Raw genomic sequence first — 9,700 nt, forward strand, 5'->3', positions numbered from 1 at the left:
TCCTCAAAATGAGTACAAAGAGAATGTACCTCAACATTATAAAAACCATATATGGCAAACCTATAGCTAACAGCATTCTCAATGGTGAAAAGCTAAAGCTTTTCCTCTTAGATCAGGAACAAGACAGGAATGCCCACTGTCTCTGCTTTTATTCAACATAGTATCGAGGTCCTAGCCACAGCAATTAGGCAAAAAATAAAAGGCATCCAAATTAGAAAGAAGTAAAACTCACTATTTGCAGATGATAGGATGCTATACATAGAACACTCTAACGACTCCACCAAAAAACTGCTAGAACTAATAAATTGATTAAGTAAAGTTGCAGGATTCAAAATAATTATAAACAATATTTTGCATTTCTATACACTAATAAAGTATTAAGAGAAATTGAGGAAATAATTCCACATAATTACATGAAAAAATAAAATACCTAGGAATAAATTTAACCAAGAGGGTGAAAGAACTGTACATTGAAAACTATAAGACACTTATGAAAAAAACTGAAGACGACACAAAGAAATGGAAAAATATGTATGCTAATGGAATGAAAGAATATTGTTAAAATGTCCACAGTACACAAAGCAATCTACAGATTCAGTGCAATCCCTATCAAAATTCCAAAGGCATTTATCATAGAACTAACAAATAATTACAAAATTTGTATGGAACCACAAAAGACCCTCAAAAGCCAAAGCAATCTTGAGAAAGAAAAACAAACCCAGAGATATCACATGCCCAGATTTCAAGTTATACTACAAACTTACAGTAATCAAAACAGTATGGTATTAGCATAGAAACATACATATAAATCAATGGAAGAAAAGAAACCCATACATATATGGTCAATTAACTTACAACAAATGGGGCAAGAATATGCACTGGGGAAAGGACAGTCTCTTCAACAAATGGTGCTGGGAAAACTGGACAGCCACATACAAAAGAAATGAAACTGAGCTACTTTCTTATACCACACACAAAAATCAACTAAAAATGGATTAAAGACTTGCATGTAAGGGATGCCTGGGTGGCTCAGTTAGTTAAGCATCTCACTCTTGATTTCGGCTCAGGTCATGATCTCACGGTTTGTAAGACTGAGCCCCACATCAGGCTCTGCGCTGACAGTCCAGAGCCTGCTTGGGATTCTCTCTCACCTCTCTCTCTGTCCCTCTCCTACTCATATTCTCTTTCTCTCAAATAAATAAAATAAACATTAAAGAAAAAAAAAGACTTGCATGTAAGACTTGAAACCACAGAATTCCTGAAAGAAAACATGGGCAGTAAGCTCCCTGACCTCAATCTTAGCCATGTTGTTTTTGTTTTTGGATTGGATTGCAAACGCAAAGGAAACAAACAAACAAAAAAAAAAATTGAGACTACATCGAACTTTAGTTCCGCACAGTGAAGGAAACCATCAACACAACAAAAAGGCACCTACTGAAGGGGAGAAGTTACCTGCAAGTCATATATCAGGTGCTCACTTCGGTAGCACATATTACTAAAACTGGAACGATACAGAAAAGATTAGCATGGCCCCTGTGCAAAGATGACATGCAAATCATCTATCTGATAAGGGGTTATATGCGAAATATATAAAGAACTCCTGCAACTTAATAACCACAAAGATATCCAATTAAAAAATGAGCAGATCTGAATACATTTCCAAAGAAGACACCCAGGTGGCCAACAAACACATGCAAAGATGCTCAACATGACCTCATCATCAGGGAAATGTAAATCAAACCCACAAATAAATACCACCTAACACCAATCAGAAGGGACAATCTCAAAAAGACAGGAAATAACAAGTGTTAGTTAGGAAGTGGGGAAAGGGGAAAATAAAAATAAAACTGCAGCGAGAAAAAAAAAAAAAAAAAAAGGAAGTGGGGAAAGGGGAACCTCTGCGCACTTTTGGTGGGATGTAAACTGGCTCAGCCACTGTGGAAAACAGCATGGAGCTTCCTCAAAAAATTAAAACTAGAGTTACCCTGTGATCCAGCAGTTCTACTACAAGGTATCTAGCCAAAGAAAATAAAAACACTCATTCAAAAAAATATATATGTATCCCTATGTTCACTGCAGCATTATTTACAATTGCCAAGATATGAAAACAATTAAAGTGTCCATCAATGGGTGAATGGATAAAGGTGCAAAACACACACACACACACACATTATGTAGCCATAAAAAAGAATGAAATCTTGCCATTTGTAGCAATGTGGATAGATCTTGTGGGTATTATGCTAAGTGAAATAAGTCAGGTAAAGATAAATATTACGTGATTTGACTTACACATAGAATTTAAACACCAAACCAACTAAAACCCAGACTCACAAATACAGAGAACAGACTGATAGTTGCCAAAAGGAAGGGGGTTGGGGGAGGTGGTGACATGGGTGCAGGAGATTAAGGAGCACATTTCCATTTATAAAAGAATACGTCACTGGGACGGAACGCATGGCTTGGGGAATAGTCAGTAATATTGTGTCAACTTTGCATGGTGACAGACAGTAACTGGATTTATTGTGGTGATCATTTTGCAATGCCTAAAAATGCTAAACCACTATGTTGTCCACCAGAAACTAATATAATATTTTAAGTCAATTGTACCTCAAAAAAAAAAAAAAAAAAGATTGCCAGGTCCTATGCATGGCTGAGTTACCAGTTTACTTGCCCCACTTGGAACACTCTTAATCTACCATTAATCGTATATTATTGTCATCCACACTCAACACCAGGTAATAAATTAAAACGTTTTACATAGTCACATTATCATTAGAAAGGATCCCAGACTGGGGGCTCCTGGGTGGCTCAGTTAGTTAAACATCCAAATCTTGATTTTGGCTCTGGTCATGATCTCATGGTCGTGAGATCGAGCCCCTAACTGGGCTCTGCACTGGGCATGGAGCCTGCTTAGGATTCTCTCTTCTCTCTCTCTGCTCCTCCACTACTGCGCACACTCTCTCTCTCTCTCTCCCCCTCTCTCAAAACAAATAAATAAACTTTAAAAAATAAAGGACCCGAGACTTTTTCTAAACTTCGTTCTAATCCTAACTCATCTCTTCAATAGTTAGGCAGCTTCAGTTCCTCATTTGCTGCATGAGAAAATAATGCCCAGTCAGCAATCTGGGTCCCGGTAAAGTTAAAGAAAAATAAAATACATGAAAATGGTTCAGAAAAATAGAGTCCTTCTATTGCTGTTTGCTCATTCTGATACTTCCATCTGCCTCTGCCAGGCGAACCCTGACTCATGCTCTAAAAACTAGTTCAAATGTCACCTTCCCTACAAAGCCATCCTTGAATCCCATGAGGGATCGATTACTCCATCCTATGTACCGCCAGATTTCTGTTCATATTTCTACAGTGTAGTTGATAGTTTATATTTTAATTTACTTATGAATTTCTCCTACTGTGGGCTGTTTCACATTTGCCTGTATTCCAGGGCACAGGGTTTCAATTAATGCTCAATGAATTAATAATAATAGTAATAATAATGTAAAAACACTGTCCCACTATACTTTGTTAACACACATACAGTTTGTGATGATCAAAATCAGTAAGCAATGGTTTCTTACAGTCACCTCTTTACATACTATTTCTTTATATACACAGGTATAGGTATATAGATTTCAAAAATTAACCAGCCTCCGTTATACTGAGATCAACCCTTAGTCCTGAACCAGAAGGCAAAGTGGTAGGCACCACTCAGAGTCCCAAACCCAGCACGATACAAACAGGATCTGATCAAATTCTCCAATTCCTGGCTGCTTTCCATCTGCCCATCTGCCCCTTCAGTCTGTACGATTCATAACAAATTGGAGACCAGATCTATTATGCCAGTGGGCTATATAGACGGACGTTGAAGACACAGAAAGAATTACAGAATGACAATGAAAAAAAAATTAACCGCTGAGTGGGTTGAAACTCAGAATTAACTGCGTGTTTGCTGAAGGGGATAGAAATATATAATTTTGAAACTCAATAAAAATATCCTCCTTCAATTCCTGCAGGTGAGGCAGAGGCCGGGAGACTGTCCTCTTAGGGTATCTGTCTTCTGAGAAGAGTCAGCAGAATGAAGGCCAAGGTGACACTTGGGGCCATGTAGAGGTTTCACCTACATATCAAGGGGTCCGACAATATCATAATTAAGAGTAAAGGAGGTGGGGAAGAGAACAAGAGAATACTACTCAAAATATCTGAGGCGAGACAGGGGCACCTGGGTGGCTGACTGGCTGAGTGTCCAACTTCGGCTCCGGTCACAATCTCACAGTTTGTGAATTTGAGCCCCGTGCCAGTCTCTGTGCTGACAGCTCAGAGCCTGGAGCTTCCTTCCGATTCTGTGTCTCCCTCTCTCTCTGCCCCTCCCCTGCTTGCTCTCTTTCTCAAAAATATATAAACTTTAAAAAAAAATTTTTTATAATTTGAGAAAAGACAAAAAAATTCATAAGTAAACTAGATAAAGTTTGTCTTCAGAGACCCCTACGTTTTCCTATCCTTCAGTTTTTCTGTTAAACATTTATTGCATCCATACTACACACCAAAGACTCTATTAAGTGTTAGAGACATGCAGATGATGAAGAGATTGCTCTGGAAAAGCTCATGAGCTATTGAGTCAATCACAGTCAAGTTCCATACCGTAACTTACTTAACTATGAGTCCCAATCAGTTGTATAATAATGCACTCTAAATTAATAGCAGCTTTTAAGAAATCATACTACCCCATTAATTCAATTGTAAGATGTGTCCCCAAATCAGAAAAGTTGCAACAAGATGGTGGAGAAATAGGGAGTTCCATACTTCCTGCCTGCATCTCTCAAACAAAGAAGGGCTGAAGCCAAAGGACTCTGAACTGCAAGAGCGTGGGAGGAAAAGAGATGGAGTCCTCTAAGAAGACAGCCTCATAGGTGCGTGATTGCAAACTGGGGAAGATAAAAACAGGCCTGGACATGGAGGCATGGAGGGAAGGGAGACCCTCTGTAGAGAGACAAAAAGAAGAAAAACAGCAGCTGGGGAAACTTAGAAAGGTCCTTGGGAAAGAGAAAAAATGCAGCCCAGGACGGAGAGGGATCATATCATCCCATCTCTAACAGCAGGGCTTTCGGAGAGAGATCCTATCTCTAACTTCGAGCTTTCTTTGCACTGGGCGCCAAGGGATCACAGTCGCAGTCTGATTCTGGAGGAACCAGTCCCCTACTCAATCCCCCGGTTGGATGTGGCCAGGCTTGCGGGATTACATTCCAGGCAGTATTATTAATGTAAACAGAGTAAGATCTGGAAACGAGGCTGGGCACGGAACATAGAACTCGGCCCACCTTGGCTGCGCCCATGGCACAGTGAGATCAGACCCAAAAGAGTGTTTTGAAACATCTGGGTCAAGAAGGGACTGTGGGGTAGCCATTTTTCTCCCCACAACCACAAGGCGGGGCCCAAGGGACCCACAGTGGAGGTGAGACCCACCTATACCAAACCTGGCCCATCTGTGCACTGTCTAGCTGCTTGGTTACCAGAACCTGGATATGGAAACAGCTCTTCTCTCAAGATCAGCCCTGATGTATTGCTGTGATTGACTCTAGATCAATTCTTGCTATTCAGGTATATTTTCCCTTATCTCGTTCTTATCTCTCCCTGCCTCTGGAACGGGAATTCTGGTTATAAGTTTGCTTAAACAGGCATATATAATCCATTCGCTTGATGCATGTTCTATCTCCATCATTACCTTCGTTTCTCTCTCCCAGAAACAATCAGACTATATAGTTTCTCTCAGTAACATTATCTTCATTTTTTTTCCTCCTCATCTCCTGCAGTATTCTCCTTTTTCTACATCTGAATTAAGTTTTTTAGTCTCTCTGCATGGTCAATGTTCAACTTCTCTTCCTCCCCACCCCTGTCATTTCTCTCTTTGAATATCCTCTTGATCAGTACCCTGCTCTTTATTAGTAGCTGGTATTTCTGGTTTTATAGTTTTAGACTGTCCTTTGTCTTTTGTTGTTTTTGTTTTTTTTCCTTCAGTTTGCTTGCTTGTTTGATTTGTTTCTGTGTTTGCATGCTTTTGTTCCCTCTTTGTCTGTTTTCCTTTCCAGGGCTACCTCAAGAAACAAGCCAAAGTACACATAGTGGAGAGTCCCAAATATCACTATGAGTAGGAAAATAAAATCACCAAAATCTCAACAAGAGAGACCAAGGGACACCACTAAAAGAACAGGTCCTAAACGGACAGGCCCTAGACACTCTAGGAGCCTCCTTTAATACAGCAGTACTTGCAAGTGCAGAGCACATAACAAGCTTTTAAAACTTACAAGAGACAGAAAGCTAGCCAAAATGACCAAACGGAAGAACTCTCCTCTAAAGAGATTCCAGGAAGAAGTGACAGCTAAAGAACTGGTAAAAACAGATATATGCAACACAACTGACCAAAAATTTAGAACAACTGTCATAAAATTAATCACTGGGCTTGAAAAAGACATGGAAGACACTGAGATTCTATTGCTACAAATATTATGCACCTTAAAAATACTTGTAATGAGGGGCACCTGGGTGGCTCAGTCGGTTAAGTGTCCGACTTCGGTTCAGGTCGTGATCTCACAATTTGTGGGTTCGAGCCCCATGTCGGGCTCTGTGCTCACAGGTAGCTCAGAGCCTAGAGCCTGTTTCAGATTCTGTGTTTCCCTCTCTCTCTGACCCTCCCCTACTCATGCTATCTCTCTCTCTCTGAGAAATAAATAAAACATTAAAAATTATAAGAGAAAACTTGTAAATTAAAAAATGCTATAAAAAAGGTGCATACTAAAATGGACCTGGCCACTACACAGATTGAAGAAGCAGAGAGAATAGGTGAATTAGAAGACACAATTATAGAAAAACAGTAAGCCGAGAAAATGAAAGAAACTGATCCAGGAGCATGAAAGGAGAATTCAAGGACTAAGTGATCCAATCAAACAAAACAATATCCGTATCATAGGAATTCCAGAAGAATAGGAGAGTGAGAGAAAGGGGCTGAAGGGGTACTTGAAGAAATTATAGCCGACAACTTCCCCAATCTGGGGAAGGAAACAGACACTGAAATCCAAGAGGCACAGAGAACTCCCCTCAGATGTAACTTGAATCAATCTTCTGCATGACATATCATAGTGAAACTGGCAAAATATAAGGATAAAGAGAGAATTCTGAAAACAGCTAGGGATAAAAGGGCCCTAACATACAAAGGGAAACATATCAGAGTAGTTGGAGACCTATCTACTGAAACTTGGCAGGCCAGAAGGGAATGGCAGGAAATCTTCAATGTGATGAACAGAGAAAATATGCAGTCAAGAATCCTCTATCCAGCAAGCCTGTCATTCAGAATAGAAGGAGAGATAAAGGTTTCCCAAATGAAAAAAATTGAAGGAATTCATTACCACTAAACCAGCCCTACAAGAAATCCTAAGGGGGACGCTATGAAGGAAATGTTGCAAGGAACACAAGGTACCAGAGACACCACTAAAAGCATGAATCCTACAGAGAACACAATGACTCTAAACCCATCTTTTTCCATAATAACACCGAATGTAAATGGACTAAATGCTCCAATCAAAAGACACAGCATATCAGAATGGATAAAATAACAAGATCCATCTATTTGCTGTCTACAAGAGACTCATTTTAGACCCGAGGACACTTTCAGATTGAAAGTGAAGGGATGGAGAAATATCTATCATGCTACTAGAAGTCAAAAGGAAGCTGGAGTAGCCATACTTATATTGGACAAACTGGACATTAAAGTTAAGGCAGTAGCAAGGGATGAAGAAGGGCGTTATATAATAATTACAGGGTCTATCCATCAGGAAGAGCTAACAATTATAAATGTCTACACACCCAATATGGAAGCACCCAAATACATAAAACAATTAATCACAAATAGAAACAATCTTATAGATAAGAATGTGCTAACAGCAGAGGACTTTAATACTCCACTTATAGCAATAGATAGATCAACTAGACAGAAAATCACTAAAGAAAAAAAAGAAATAAATGACACATTGGAACAGATGAATATGAAAAAAAAATTAAGAAATCTACAAACAGAGGCCATAGAATTCACTTTCTTCTCAAGTGCACATGGCACATTCTCCAAGATAGATCACATACTGAGACATAAAGCAGCCCTCAAGAAATATAAAAGAATTGAGATCATACCATGTACACGTTCAGATCACAATGCTATGAAAACTGAAATCAATCACAGGAAAAAGTCTGGAAAACCTCCAAACCTCCAAAACCATGGAGGTTACAGAACACTCTACTAAAGAATGAATGGGCCAATCAGGCAATTAGAGAAGAAATTAAAAAAAACATATGGAAACAAATTAAAATGAAAATACAACAATCCAAACCCTTTGGGATGCAGCAAAGGCAATCCTAAAAGGATAGTACATTGCACACCAGGCCTATTTCAAGAAATTAGAAAAAGTAAACATATAAAATCTAACAGTGCACCTTAAGGAACTAAAAGCAGAGCAGCAAGAACAGCCCAAACTCAGCAGAAGAAGAGAAATAATAAAGATGAGGGCAGAAATAAACAATATAGAATCCAAGAAAACTATGAACAGATCAATGAAACCAAAAGTTGTATTTTTGAAAAAATAAACAAAATTGATAAACCAGTAGCCAGGCTTCTCAAAAAGAAAAGAGAGAGCACCCAAATAGACAAAATCACAAGTGAAAATGGATTTATTACAACTGATCCCTCAAAAATGTAAGCAATTATCAGGGAATACTATGAAAAATTATATGCCAACAAATTGGACAACTTAGAAGAAATGGACAAATTCCTAAACACACACTCACTACCAAAATTCACATGGGAAGAGATAGAAAATCTGAACAGACCCATAACTAGTTTAGAAATGGAATCAGTTATCAAAAATATCCCAACAAATAAGAGCCCTGGGCCAGATGGCTTCCCTGGGGAATTCTACCAGACATTTAACTCAGAGTTAATACCCATTCTTCTCAAGCTATTCCAAAAAATAGAAATGAAAGGAAAACTTTCGGACTCATTCTACAAAGCCAGCATCACTTTGATTCCCAAGCCAGACAAACACCCAGCAAAAAAAGAGAGCTACAGCTCAATATCCTTGATGAATACGGATATAAAAATCCTCAACAAAATACTAGCAAATCGATTTCAACAGCACATAAAAAGAATTATCCACCATGATCAAGATTCATTCCCGGGTTACAGGGCTGGTTCAATATTTGCAAATCAATCAATGTGATACATCACATTAACAAAAGAAGAGATAAAAACCATATGATCCTGTCCATAGATGCAGAAAAAGCATTTGACAAAATATAGCATCGCTTCTTAATAAAGACCCTCAAAAAAGATGGGATAGAAGGAACGTACTTAAACCTCATAAAAGCCATTTATGAGAAGCCCAAAGCTAATCTATGGAGAAAAACTGAGAGCTTTCCCCCAGAAAGCAGGAACACAACAGGGACGCCCACTCTCACCACTGTTGTTTAACATAGTGCTGGAAGTCCTAACATCAGCCATGTTATTTCCTTTGGTTATTTTCCAAAGGAAATAAAAGACAAAATTGACAAAGATGAAGTCAAACTTTCACTTTTCACAGATGGCATGACACTGTACATAGAAAATCCGACAGACTCCACCAGAAGCCTACTAAAACTGATGATTCATAAATTCAGCAAAGTCGCAGGG

General features: G+C 38.8%; 1 protein-coding gene and 1 non-coding gene across 2 annotated transcripts in view; one reads left to right on the forward strand and one right to left on the reverse strand.

Annotated features, from left to right (window-relative positions):
- MTR (5-methyltetrahydrofolate-homocysteine methyltransferase) overlaps nucleotides 1–9,700 on the reverse strand; it is a 102,525-nt gene that overhangs the window by 73,209 nt on the left and 19,616 nt on the right. The window lies entirely within an intron of this gene.
- On the forward strand, nucleotides 1,471–1,578 carry LOC120241834. The gene has a single exon (XR_005530963.1). It is a non-coding gene; the product is annotated as a U6 spliceosomal RNA (small nuclear RNA).

The sequence above is a fragment of the Hyaena hyaena genome, unplaced genomic scaffold, assembly GCF_003009895.1.
Source record: "Hyaena hyaena isolate Hyena2069 unplaced genomic scaffold, ASM300989v1 scaffold_288, whole genome shotgun sequence".
Lineage (NCBI taxonomy): Eukaryota > Metazoa > Chordata > Mammalia > Carnivora > Hyaenidae > Hyaena > Hyaena hyaena.